This window comes from Cavia porcellus, unplaced genomic scaffold (assembly GCF_034190915.1).
Source record: "Cavia porcellus strain 051 isolate PalLab524CR breed Dunkin Hartley unplaced genomic scaffold, mCavPor4.1 scaffold_8, whole genome shotgun sequence".
NCBI classification, from domain to species: Eukaryota; Metazoa; Chordata; class Mammalia; order Rodentia; family Caviidae; genus Cavia; species Cavia porcellus.
The window spans coordinates 52,150,219-52,165,206 of record NW_026947491.1 but is presented as its reverse complement, the minus strand read 5'-3'; the positions used below and the strand labels follow the sequence as shown (position 1 = coordinate 52,165,206).

Genomic DNA, 14,988 nt, shown 5'->3' with positions numbered 1-14,988 from the left:
ATCAGGTGGATCAGGATGTTGAGAAATAGTCACCACAGGAGAATTGATTTGATGGCAACTATTTATTTATTTGTACCAGGGATCAAACTCATAAACTTGTACTTACCAGGCAGGCCTTTATACCACTGAGCTAAATCCCTGGTCCTTTGGTGGAGACTTTATAAATAATCAAGTCATTATTCTAAGCCTGCCTCTTTTCTCCCTCTCTACCTCCCACCCAAGTTGAATTAAAGATTCTATTACCAAGCAAAGTTTGACTGTTGTGAAATAATGAGCTTCAAGTCTGATGGTGCTGGATTTCATTTCCTTGGAAACACATCTGTTTATAGCCCTGTGAACAGATCTTGCTCTAGTTACCTTTTGGCTCCATCAAAATCTATGGTAAAGAAGCCTTTATGAACATCTACAGAAATGAATTTATGTGAAATTAAAGGCAAATGAAACAATTAACAATATCACTTTTAATGTTAGTATTCTCACCATATGTTATTATTGTCATATTATATTCATCTATTATCCTCACCTACATATTATTTCCCATTTTTACATAAGTAACTAACTTTTTAATTCTAAATTCCTGCAATGTAATGGAAATACAAGACATCATTTCTCTACTGCAGAAGACACACAAGGAATTAGTGAATCTGGACAAAAGCACGTATTTGGTGACCTAGAAAACATCATTGTATTCATTCCTTAATTATTCATTGAATATCCAAAGGTTACCAAAATACCCAATGGTTACCAAAGGCTACACAAGCACCAAGAGGTAGAGGCAAAGGAGAAATCCATCATCTGGATTTGAATAACCACTCCAATATATATATTAGATTTGATTATATTTAGATTATATTAAAATGCTAGAACCCAGAATTTATCTCAGTGGCTTAAGCACCTGCCTGGCAAGCATGAAGTCGTGAGTTTGATCCTAGGTACAAAAAAAAAAAAAACCAGAATTCAAAATTCTAAATATGACTTATAATACCCAAGGTATTGCAAAAAAGTCTTGATATATTTTCAGATAACTGTACACACTAAAGGAGAACAGATGTGATTTACTCAGTTTTCCAATTGTCTGAATTCTTTGTTAGCACCTGTTCTAGAGAACACAGGCCCACCTTCACATGTATGAGATCACCTTCATAATTTCTGCCTATAATTTTGAATAAAGGGCCAGCCAACCCTGGGTGGGAATTGACCTCAAGACTTAGTCATTTTCTTGTGCCCACCTGCATTTGAAACCATTCATCTCTATCAAGCTTAATAACCTGAGGGAAGGAGGAATCCATTAATGGAACTAAAAACATTTCTATTCAGAAAGAACTTGTTAATAAAACAAAGTGGTCTTGAAACACATATGCGTGTGCACACACGTGTAGAAGCAAGGTTTGGCACAATGTAAAAAATTGTAAAGCTGGAAGTGTTTTTCTTTAGACTCTAGTGCTTGTTAAACATTTAAAATAAATCTAATGAAAAAAGTTCAGGTGTGACTTTGCAACTAAACCATGGGAACTGTTTCTTAAATGTAAGACGAAATATTTTAACATACCTTCATTCCACTTTTATTATCTGGAAAGTGAATATGAAAAGGAACTACATAAGTAAGTTTATTTTTTAACTTCTATACAGTGAAATTCACTCTTTGTTGTACATTACTTTGCATATGATGGTTGCACAGAGTCATGTATCTACTATCACCCAAAAGATGTGGGATGGTTCCATCAAACTAAAAATTCCCTCACATTTCCCTGCTCAGTCCATCCCTTATTACATCTCAGCCCCTGGAAATCACCATAGTTTTATTTTCTTAAAGTTTAAAGTATACATGCAGTGATACAGTTTGTAACCTTCTGGGCCCAGTGTATTTTATGAAGGACAATTCATGTGAGATCTGTCCATGTTGCATGAGCAGAATATTCCTCTGTATTACATAGCACTTCATCATTTTCATGTATCACACAGATCATTCATTCTCTAGTCGAAGAACATCTGGATTGCTTCCAAGTTTGGTGTGAATTATGAATAAGGCTGATATAAAATTTGCATACAGATTTTTGTGCGAAACGTTCTAATCCTCTTATGTAAAAATAATGAAAGTGAAATTTCTGGATCATCTGTTAGATATGTTTACCTTGATTTAAAACTTCAAATTGTGTTCTGATCTGGATATATTATTTGTATATCCTCCAAGAATACAGGAAACATTGCATGGTATTTCTTATATGAGAACCCCAAAGTATAAATAATTTAGAGCAAAATAAAAAATAATAGATGCAAGAAGAGAGATCTTTTACAAATGAGAAGGGAACCTGGAGATGTAAAGATGGTGGGGGAGAGAAGAGGAAGGAAAGGTAAAACAAAAATTTTAACTATGTTAAGTGCATCTGCCAACTCTTCACAATGAATGTGTTTATTATGTGCTGCAAACATGCACAAATCAACATTTAAAAATTAATTAAATAAACAAGATAAGAGGAGAGATAAATGAGAATCCTAGATATCTGAAGTAGTAAGTGAGGAGAGAGAAACAGAGAGACACAGAGACAGAGAGAAGTCTAGATTCACAGAAAGTAGAGTCATTCAACTTTTGTCTGAGAATAGCCTTGCATCTCAGAGTAAACATAATATCATCCTTGTGATGTTCTGAATGAAATCTGTGTTATGGAAGGCTTTTTGTTCTTCCCAATAACAGACCCAAGTTTTATTTGAATTCACTATAGCACAGACAAGCTGTGCTATAGTGAAAGTTTATTGCTGTACTTCAAATCTTCCCTTTCCAAACAAAATGAAAGTTTCTATAAAGCTAAGCAATTTTACTTCCCAGCTCCAGAATCAAAAGATGACAGGAAAATTTTGAGTTTTCCAATGGTGATAATTCAAAGCTATGATTTAGTCAATCAGTGTGAGAGTCTTAGCTGCACATTCTCTTGGAGAGAGGTGGCTCTGCTGGTGGCACTGAGGACCTTGGGACTTGTAACGGCAGCCTGTCCTTGGTGACTTGCAGCTGCAGTGTCTAACATGGCTATAGAGCCCTCGGGAATGTCCATTCTATCCAAAAATGTCACCACTTTTTCCTGCATGTACTGTGTCATATTTATTGACTTTTTAAATAAAATCTAAAGGTAGCACTAATATCAATTTTGTGATGTGACTTTTAAGACCAGAACAATTCTCACCTTAGAGAAAATGGTCCGAAGGTTATGATTCTTCCTCTGAATCTTTCCCACATTCACACACTTCTTTCATCACTAAACTGTTCCATGTATAGGTCATTTATTTCTATTATGTTAGAAGTGCTTTTGGCAAATAGTAAGCAAGGAACTGGTACCAATTTTGCCTTTCATAAGTTTTTAGAAGATGGAAAGTACATCTTTTTTATCACATTATCCATTCATCAATGAGGAACATTTAGTCAGTTCCCGGTATGTTTCAGGTTTTGTATTAAATGTCAAAGATCTCATGACAATACAATTTCCCTGCCTCCCCGGAGGACATGGTGAGGATGGGGGACATCTGAAACCTTTGCTGTGTTAGGCAGACTTGCAAATATCTAGGCTGCATCCAAAATCTACTGAGCCAGAAACTGTGGTAGGTGTCCTGGGAATTATACCGTAAACTATTGTGGGCTACAGATTGTGTCTGGTTCTTCTTTTTATTCCCAGTGGTAAGCACAAAATCCTGAGACAGAGTAGACACTCGATACGCATTTGCCAAATTCTTTCATTCCACAAATATTTGAGTGCCTTCTATGGACCAGATGTTGTTCTGGCGCTTGTATCCAAGAACAAAATAGACAAAAATCTCCATTGTCATGGAGGATGGGAAGCAAGAGACACTGCACTAAACATAATAATGAAATAGACTGCACAGGATGGAAGAAGCTGGTAAGCAACAGGGGATAGAAGATGCAAGGCAGGTAAGGGGGGCTGAGGCGAGTTAGGAAGCAGAGTGGTGAGAGACGGAAGTTGGCAGCATTAATTCAGGTGTTATGACAGGTCTTCTTGAGAAGGTAACATTTGAGCAAGGACTTGAAGGCAGTGAGGAAGGCAGCTTGGTAGATATCTGGGAGCAAACACTTTTCAGGAAGAAAGAGCAGCTAGAGCAAAGGAAGTAAGTGAGGATTGTGCTTAGTACATCTGAGTCATGGTAAGCACCCTTGTGGGCCTAGATTTGGGCAGCAATGAGGAGAGAGTTGGAGCAACTCACAAAGGACAAACCACGTACAACCTTGTAGGCCATCAGAAGGAGTTAATGACTGAATGAGCTAATAGATGAAATCCTTACCATATCGTGTGGCAGGTACTGAATATGTTCAGAGGGTGCTCAAAGGAGAACTTGTTGTAGGCATTCAAATATTGTTTTAATATTAGATGTTTTGTTTTTCCAGTTAAAAGCTGCCTTATGCCCTCATCAATATCACTAATGGTGAGTGAAAATTAAATATGATTTTAATAACAACAGTGCTGTTTCTGTTTTTTTTTTTCTCAATATGTGAGCTATTTTAAAAGGAAAAAATTTCTCCTGTTCTTTGTTTTTATATGACTAATTAATCTACATGCTAGAAATAGGATAAAAAGCCTAATTCTTGTTTTTCTGTTAAAAGTTCCCTCCATTAGCCCAAATTGTCCCAGAATACACAAGATGTCTAATTAATAAGTTCTGTGATACCCAAGGTCATAAACAGTGGGAATTCTAATATGACTGCCCCAGTACTTACTCTCTCTACCATGAAAATATGTTTTTAAAACGGATCTAGTTGAGTGTTCAGTACACCAGTGTTTTTCTAATGTTCCAGAACAGTTCTTCCTAAAATATCAGATTTTATTATGTAGAAGATTCATAATATAGATGAAATCTTCACACGTTTGATAAGATTCTATAAATTTGTTTGCCACACAAAACTATAGTTTTTCTAAACAGCCAAATGAAAATATTAGATTAGTCAAAGCAAAGCTACATAAAAAGAAATTATTACAGGAATATGAAAATAGAAAAAAGTCCAGCAAGTTTTACATTTTCAGCCTTATTATTTATGTGAAATTGTTAAATTAATCTCAGAATCTCTAAATCTTTTCAAATTATATAGCAATGAGTTACTACATTTTACAGTTATTTAATTATGTTAGGGTTATTTAAGGTATACTTGAATTGAAAAACATGTATAAAACCATAAAATCGTCTTTTGACATTTGCTATTACTATACTGATCTATTTGGGTTTTACTGTAAAGATTTTTATCTTTTCTTCAAATAGGTATTGGCATGCTATTTGATTTATTCTTTGTTCTGTATAAACAAGCCTTCAATATTTAAATAATTTTGATACAGTTACTACGTAGCATCAATTCTCATAAAATAATTTCTTTACTCATACTGAAAGAAGGAATTATGCTAATTGGTACTTAAAATCATCTATATCAGCAAAATATATGTGAAATGATCACGTACATATATAAATGAGCCCTCTCATTTCATATACTTGCAAATTGTTAATTTATTGGCACTATATTAATATATTAAATTTTGACCCAGTTATTCTCCTTCTGGACTTTCTCCCAGAAAAATTAAAAACATCATATCACAGGAATACATATGCACCCATGTTTATAGCAGCACAGTTTGTAATAGCTAAATCTTGAAACAACCTAAACATCTAAAAATGGGAAAACAAACGGTAGTTTTCATACAGTGGAGTACAACTCAGTAATAAAGAAGAATAACCCTGAAACTTTTACAGGTAAATAGATACAAGTAGAGAACATGCTCATAGGTGACATAAGTCAGACTCCCGTGTGTCAATATCGTATTGTCTCCCCAGGGTGAAAGTCTGAAAGAGATAACACATGTGATATTAGGTAAGATAGTTATACTACTAATTTCTCTTAGTTCATTGAAAAGCAAGTTTTATGCTAATATTGTTTGAACAATTAAATGCAGACATCTTGTACTCTGAGAAACTAAAGATAACAAAATGCAGTATATTAGGCTTGAAATTTTAATTTTTTCTCTTTAAGATAAAAAAAAAATTTAAAAATCTGTTATACCATGGTAAATGTGTTCTCCCTAAGAATGTTCCCAGAAAATGCATCACTGAATTTCTACATGAGTATTAAAATATATTTTATTTGTTGTGTGATTTTAGGATTTTTGTCACCCACTTTGAGACCTTAGAGTAAATAAAAGATTTTTTAAAAGCCTGAAATAGAAAGAACAGACAAAATATATCCTTACAGTCCGACGTCAGTGTCACAGTTCCATACATTTACCATCCCCTGGGCATAAAAACCTCGCAGCTGTACTTCAGCAAAGCAAACTCTGTAGCTTTGAGTTGTAACTTTATAGTGTCTATAAAAGCACTATATGATGAGAGAAGTTTAGTTACAAAAAAGTTCAGCAGTAATATTGGAAATGTTATGTTTTTAAAATGTGCCCTCTTAACTGAAATTAGTTATTTATAGTAATGGACTATCTGATGTAAAGTAATAGACTGATCTGACATAAAGTAAACTTTTTGTGCCACCGCCTGAGAGACTGGTCAGTTTAAGTAAATGTAGCAATGAGAACTTTCAGGAAAAACCCTTTTTCTTCCTATGACATCACCTGCTCTTCTAACTCTCGCTTGCATTCCCTGTATTTCCTCTTTTTCCTCCCCATGGGTATATTTATTTTTCTTTTGTCTTGCTCAGCTTTCACACCCATCTCTTTTCCTCCTCGCCATTTCCCTTTGACTGTGTCCTGTCCTGTCTGCTCCTTCTCCTCCTTGCTGGCGGCCTCCCTCTTTCATTGGTTGCATTAAAACTCTTTGGCGCAGCTTCTCCTTTAGATACATCAGGGCCCTTGCATGAAATGCCTGGAAAATTAATTCCATGTACATTTTAGGAAATCTTGCTCACAGCTGCATTTTTCCATTAGAGATGGTTTCAAAGGCTACATTTAAAAACCACAGCCAAATGAGGCAAAGTTTAAGTGAGAAAACATGTGTGGAGCATTAAGCCAACTGACAGGAACAAGGTTACATTTTCAGAGAAGCGGAGAAGTTCTGTAAATGACTTTCCAATCAAACAAGAACATTTTTGAACTTTTAAAAATAAAAATCAGATTGCCAAGATAAAGTTTACGAAAATAAAATTCACATTTGGTTTGAAAGACAATTACCACTCAGTTTAAGTGACTGATAAACAGGAACCACATATGTAAAAGTAACTTGAAAAGTATATAATAATAAAGATCTGAAAGAATGGGGTGGGGGAAAAGAAAGAGAGGAGACAATGATAGAGTTCCATCAAGTTATTATTCTTGGCCCTCTGTTCATAATAATTTTCTTGAAATTATAGTGCACTCAGAACCCCACAGTTTATGAAATTTCTGTTTATTTAGCTCATTAATTTGTACCATCTCCTATGACTAATTCATGTTTTTTCTATCTTCATTTTGGAAAATGGTATTTTCTACTGATTTTTAAAAATGTATTAAGCATACAGAATTGAAATGTTATACAAAATTAGGAGCAGCAGATCACTAGAAGATTACCTAATCTTTAACAAAATTCTCAGTACACAGATTGCCCTGAAATCTATAAACTCTTTGCTGTAGGTCATGAAACTTGCATAACGAAGTGGTAACTTTTGCTATCTTTTCTTGTATATGTTTGAAAAGAAGTAAATTATAACTACTACTTACAGCTTTTCACATTTCAAAAGAACTTTTACACATATGCTTCTGATAGAATCATGACACTGTATTTCTTTGAGAGAAATAAAAGAGAGTGTCCTGACGTTTATATAATTCAGAAAGGAGGAAAGAAAATCCTGACAAGAACATTGAAAGAAGTTGGTAGTTACTCTGATATTAAATGAATAATCATTTGGCTTTATGCCAGTGAGTGTTTACTGTAATTCCAAACTTCAGAAATGAACAGAAAAAGGTATTGGATTTGAAATGATAATTTAATTTTCAAGAATCTATGCAGAAAAGAATACTGAAGAGGAAGTAATGGGGAAAGACAAAGAATATTTATGCATTCATGACCAGTATGGTCTTTGTCTAGGTCTTTGTCTCATCCATCATCTCAGAGCTAAAATTTGTGTTGAAAGAGTCAGTTAAAAAGACAAAGGGGACCCCTTCTTTCCGGTGACTTGTGGGCTCTCTCCAATAACTCTGGGTTAGAAACTTTTTTCAACTCTGTTTGAAGTATCTGGGGAGCTGGAGAAGTTTGGAACAGTTCCCAGAAGTAAAACCCTTGGCAGGTGCTTGCAGAGTGGTTCTGAGTTCCTGTCCTCGCGGGAACCCTCCTGAGACTGAGAGGGGTGCTGAGCAGGGGAGCACCCCCACGGCGGACTGCCTGAGGGGCAGAAGGGGCGCGTCGTGAAACACAACCCAGCGGCCATAAAATAACCACAGGCAGGAAACCTGCGTGCAATAAGGGGTGAGCAACGACTGTGGGCGGTACCGGAAGCAGACGTTCAATTTGGAAATTTCTATTCTTCTGATATTTAATTTTAAAATTATTTTTTAGAGTAACTCAAAAACTACAAAGGGCTGGGGATTTAGTGCAGTTGCACAAGCACATGCCTGGCAAGCGAGAGGTCCTGAGTTTGATCCCCAGTACCAAAAATCCCCAAAAAACTGCGGATCGCACCATGAAACCAAAAATGAACAAAAGTTCCATTCCACCTTTTTCTTTCTTCATCTGCTCACCCCTTAAATTCATTCAGTGATTAACATTTATCTCCATATTTCTAAATAATATGTACACTTAATGTCAGCTATTGTTTTTATTGTATTTATTTATTGTTTTTAATCAGCACACTTGAGAACTTTTAATCCTTTCCTAAGCTTCCTTTTATTCTCTGATGACTTTGTCATAATTTCTAAGTTAGCTAGTATGTCATTTATTTTGATTTTACCTTATGTATGTGTAAGTGGATTTTTTTTTTTTTTTTTTTTTTTTGAGACGTGGTCTCATTATGTAGTTTAGGCAGCCCTTGTACTCATTAATATGGCTCAGCCTGGCCTTGAACTCACAGCAATCCTCCTGCCTCAACCTCCCAAGTGCTGGGATTACAGGTGTGTATCACTGTGCCCAGTTTAGAAGTAAATTTAAAACTCAGATTCGAATATGACTTTATTTTTAAAACCAAAATGACTTCATAGATGATGTACTGCCTGGTTTGCTCTCTTTGTATAGTTAATAACTACATTCATAAATTCATAAAAGTTTGTGAACTAATTCTACCTGCTTCTTCATTTATTACCTCAAACACATTTAATTGTTAAATTTACCTTCATAAATTGTTTCCCTATCATATCGTTTAAATAGAAAATTCATAGTAGATGCTAATTATTTAATGTACTAGCTTTTAATTTAGTGAGTTGGTTTCTTTGTTTCCCCCCAAAATAACCAATAAAATATCTTTTAATGTCATCAGAAACACATGAATTTAAACATATTTGGCATGGTTCAGTTATGTTCAATAATGCCATGGGGTAAAATAAGAAAATTTATACTCTCATACATTTTTTGGAAAAGTTAATCTACTTTCTAATAAAAAAAATTCATGGGAAGAAAAAGAACAAAAAAGAAATGGAAGAGAAATCTGCAGAATGAAGAAAAATAACGACATTAATGTATTAAAATGAATTACTAATTTTTGGATTCTGGTTCTTAAAAGTTACTGTAAAAGTGAAAGCAATACTCCTAAGGGAGACTGGAGAATTGTGAACACCAAGAATAGTAGGAAAATACTGTTGGGACTTAGTGTTGACAGAATTCTTCAGCAGAGAATTTGCCTAAGATGAGTAATATCTTAAATTCAATCCCCAGAAACACAGAAAGACAGAAAAAAAAAATTATCAACTTGAGTAGTTCAATGATAGGAGTGTAGTCCATTTTTTCTAAAGGAGTGAAAATTTTTGAAAGATTGATAGTTACTGAATTTGGGTGAAAAGTCCTTAAATATTACCTTTCTAAGTTTATGTATGTTTAACTTTTCCCATAGTAAAGATCTAAAAATTTTTGTCTTATCCTTTTTCTTATTATGACTATGGCTTGATGCTATGCCAAATATAGCATTTTGATTTTACTTTCTTATGGCAACATTTTGTTTTTTCTGAAGTTAAAATTGTTTTATTTTTTATTTGCTTAGTTTTGTTTGGACCTACAGGTATGGTTTCTTAACATCACAAATAAGTTTGTAAATATTTTTCAACACAATACTTCCATACAGCTAAACTTACCCGATACCCCTTCAATTCTCTGTTTCTTATTCTGAAAGAATTCATGCTGGTAACACCATCCCTTTCTTCCAATCTGTGCTACTTGCTTTCTGTGTCTAAGCAACATCTATCTTGTAACGATTTCAGCTGGCTTTACTCTTCTTACATGCCCCAAATATTGTATCTTTTTTTGTTTTGTTTTTCTTTTCTTTGCAGCCTTGCATTTGGGGAGCACATCCTTCAGAAGTTACCTAAGAAAAAAATATATAAGTACCATTTCCGATAGCACATGGAAATATTTAATAATTAAATAAATAGCACAACTATTTATTGTGTTTCATAACCTTGCCACACGTTTCACTTTGAACATTGTTTTTGGTTTGTGACATGATACAGATAAGTTGATTTTCACATTGAGTACACATATTTAACTCATGTAAATGAGCAATCAAATCCACCAAAAAAGCTAAATCTGAGTCTGTTTTTCATCTTCAATTTCTGGCACAAATTTTCCTTTTGATTTCATAAATGACTTGATTTCATTTCACAAATCATACAATCTTTTCAACATTTCCTCCAAGCTGCTCAACTTCAAAAAACTAAATTGTGTCCCCATAGTCAGCATCCATACTTTGAAAGAATTCCTGGAAAAAACAATTCCGTCCCTTGGACCTTATGGAATCACAGCTGTGAGGACCATTTGCACAGCATTATCCACTCCTAAAACTTTCCCAAATAAATTTTCTTGATGAATGATGCAATATTTCATCAAATGTGAGCTTCAGGTGGCAATTATATCATTTGTATAATTTTATAAATTTCTCATTCTTACTAATCATCAGGGAGCCAAAAGTAGCTATACCAGCTATGTTTTCAAAAGTCAAAGAAATTTAGCTTTATTGTATTTTTTTACTTTTATATAAATCAACATTTAGCTGTATTATTGAATGTCATCATAGAAGTCATTTCTTCAATGATATTGTATTTTTTTTTCAATACTTTAGTAAAAATGGCAAGTTCACTGTATCTGTAGCATCAGCACTTTCATCTAAAACCCAAAATAAGAAATTTAAAGCTTTACCTTTAAATCTCTTTTGATATATTTTTCCTGTTTCTTTAATTAGCTTGGCAATATTCTAGTAAGACAAAGTGATTTTCTAGGTAATCTGCTTTTTCATCAGATCATATTATAGTTGCCATGTTTTTATAGATTACTTAATAAAGCCACCATTGATAAATGGTTTTAGTATTTTTTGTAATCAGGTTTAATTTCATATAAGTAGCTTTTATAAGAGAATTCATGTGAGTTGTAACCGTTTCAGAGTTTTGTTATTTAGTCTGTAAGAAATATCCCTGATGTACATCTAATTTGGTGGCATGTTTTTGCATACAATGCCTTTTCCAATTATAATCTTTGGAAGCTGATATGATTTCCCTACAAATTAAACATAGTGCCTTACTATTTGTCCAGGCAACACAGTACTCATCTTTCCTTTTTTGGTAGAATATTCTTCCTTATTGCTAATTTTCTTTTTGGAAGGACTGTGTTCTCTTTTGAGATAAAGTTGAAGCCACTCTGGAATTGAAAAAAAAATACATTTTTAACAGTCAGTAAATTTAAATTTAAATTTTATTTTAAAGAGGGTAAAATTAATTAGAACAAAACAGATCAGAAGAAAACAATGTAAGAGACAGATTTCAAAGCAAGACAACAGGAGATCTTCACTGGCTATCATATTGTCTCTTGTTTTCCTTTAAATAGTGTCCATATCTTCACATGCAATGAATTCATACAAAACAAAATAGTATTAAACTGATCAGAACAGGATGATGGAGGCATTTTAGGACTTCAAAAACAAATAATAGGGAAGGCAACAGTGGCTGCCATGTCATGCTTCGTGTTCTCTTCAAATTAGCTTTCCCTCCCTGCATGTCTCCTGAAATTAAACAATACAAAAGAGAGTCACATCACTCTGAGGAAAGAATAACAGCATTGCTGGATTTCATAGCATGATGCTACAGAATCAGCACCGGGTGCCTTAATGGCTCCTTTTCTTTAAAGTAGCTGTTCATTTCATTGTGCGTGATATAATCGATTCTCATAAACTGTTTAGGAGAAGTCTCTATATGTATACTTGTTCTTTCTGTATTAGAGGGGAACACAAAACAAAACAAATTCCTTGAAAAACATGAAACAAAAAAGAAAAATAAATCACAATAACAAAAAGCCCACAACACTGACAATATAGGCCTTCCAAACAAGGTGGTAGAAGCATAACTAGGATTGTTATTTTACGTAATGATCTTTAAGAGTTCCTCAGATCACCATACAATAATATGCACAATTGTTGCAATTCCTCGAATGTTAACTGTTTTGTTCCAAATACTTACAGTTTGTAGCACAATCATCTTAGTTATCCTAAGTGTGTTTATATAATTACATATATTTTTCTTTTCTCTTCTTTTTCATTTTTCCTCATTTTCCCAGAAATATTATTTTTCCCCTTTAAGCAGATTCTTATCATTTCACTGTATTTATTGAGTTTTTTGTATCTTATATACTCTTACCATTTCTTACACTAGGGAGATTATATGGTATTTACACATGTCAGTTTAATTTATTTCACTTATGAGAATGGTCTCGAGTTGTATTCATTTACTTATAAATATCTCAATGTGATCATTCTTTATAGCTGAATAGTACTCCATTGTATAAAAATGCCACATTTTTTTTTTATCCATTCCTCAGTTGATGGGAATTTAGGTTGTTTCCAACCTGGCTATTACAAATTGTGCTGCTATAAACAATGGTGCACATATATCACTGTGGTATGATGTTTTCAGTTTTTCAGGGAATATGCCCAGAAGTGGGATAGCTGGGTCAAATGTGACTTCCAATTCCAGCTTTTTATGGGTTCTCCAGACTGACTTTCACAGTGGTTACACCAGTCTTCACTTCCACCAACAGTGCTGAAGAGTTCCTTTTACCCTACAGCTTCTCCGGCATTCTTTTCTTGGTAGTTTTCTTGATCCTGGCCATTCTTTCTGGAGTGAGATGGAATCTCAGCGTGGTTTTAATTTTACTTCTTTAATGACCAATAATGCTGACCATTTTTTCATTTATTTATTTATTTGCCATTTGTATTTCTTCATTTGAGAACTGTGTATTCATCTCAGATGTCCATTTTTGGAATGGGTCTTTGAATTTTGGGGATCTGACTTTTTTCAATTCTTTGTATGTTCTGGACAGAAGTCCTTTGTTTGAGGGACAGTTCACTAAGATTTTTTTCCCAATTTCTGGGCTTTATTTTCACAATGCTGGAGATTTCTTTCTACATGCGCAAAGTCTTTAATAGGACATGGTCCCAATTATTGATTCTGTGAAGTATTTCACGTATGGTTTGATTCTTGTTCATGAATTCTCTACCTACCCCTATGTCTTCAAGATTTCTACCTACTTTGTCTTCCAATAGATTTAGTGTTTCTGTTTTAATATTAGGTCTTTGATTCATTTAGACATTAGTTTAGTGCATGGTGATAGGCATGGGTCTAGTTTTAGTTTTTGGCATATGGAGAGCAAATTCTTCCAGCGCCACTGATTGAAGAGACTATCTTTCTTCTAGTGAATGTGTTTGGTGCCTTTATCAAAGATAAGGTGACTGAGTGTGTTTGTAGTTGTAGTTGTATCTTCTGATTTTTCCATTGATCTTCAGGTCTGTTTTTATTTCAGTACCATGCTGATTTTATTACAGTAGCTTTGTAGTATAACTTGAAGTCAGGGTTTGTGATGCCTCTTGCCTTGCCTTTGTGGCTCAGAAATTTCTTTGCTATTCTAGGTCTTTTCTGGTTCCAGAAGAATTTTACAAATGATTTCTCTAGGTCTGTGAGGTATACTAATGATATTTTGATTGGGATTGCATTAAATATGAATAAAATTTTTGAGAGAATGGCCATTTTCATAATATTTGTTCTTTGTATCCATGAACAGGGAATGTCCTTCCATTTTTTGAGATTCTTTTCAATTTCTTTTTCAGTGTATTATAATTTTCCCTGAATAGATCTGTTATTTCTTTTGTTAGATTGATTCCTAGGTATTTAATTTTTTTTTGGATGTTATTGTGAAGGATGTAGCTTCTCTTATTTCTCTCTTAGTGATTTTGTTGTTAATGTATAGGAATGCTATTGATTTTTGAATGTGGACTTTGTATCCAGCTACATTACTGAATTTATTTATTATACCTATGAGTCTTTCAATGGAGTTTTGGAGGTCTTCTATGTAGAGTATCATGTCATCTACAAATAATGATTATTTAACTTTTTCTTTTCTTATCCTTACTCCTTTTATTTCTCTCTCATCTAATTGCTCTGGCTAGTATTTCCAGTACTATATTGAATTGGAGCGGTGATAATGGACATCCTTGTCTTGTTTCTGATTTTAGGTTAAAGGCCTTCAGTTTTTGGCAATTTAATATGATGCTGGCTGTTGGTTCATCATAGATGGCCTTTATCATATTGAAGTAAAGACTGTCTATTCTAATTTTCTGCAAGGTTCTTATCATGAGTAAGTGCTGAATCTTATCAAAAACTTTTTCTGCACCTATAGAAATGATCATGTGGTTCTTATTTTTAGCGATTAAATTTAATAAAAATAATAAATCACTAGTATTAGTGATGCTGTCTATGTAATTATAACGGTGTCATGAGCAAAAAACATATATTTTTTTGTCTTTTTTTTTTTTTTTCATTTTTATCGGTACCCGGGATTGAACTCACG

At 33.8% G+C, this 14,988-nt stretch overlaps 1 long non-coding RNA gene across 1 annotated transcript; it reads right to left on the bottom strand.

Annotated features, from left to right (window-relative positions):
• Positions 1-4,440: 4,440 nt before the first annotated feature.
• On the bottom strand, positions 4,441-12,346 carry LOC134477169 (uncharacterized). The gene is made up of 3 exons (XR_010049080.1): positions 11,675-12,346; positions 10,236-10,465; positions 4,441-5,826 (listed from the first exon to the last, which is right to left on the bottom strand). It is a non-coding gene; the product is annotated as an uncharacterized LOC134477169 (long non-coding RNA).
• Positions 12,347-14,988: the final 2,642 nt, after the last annotated feature.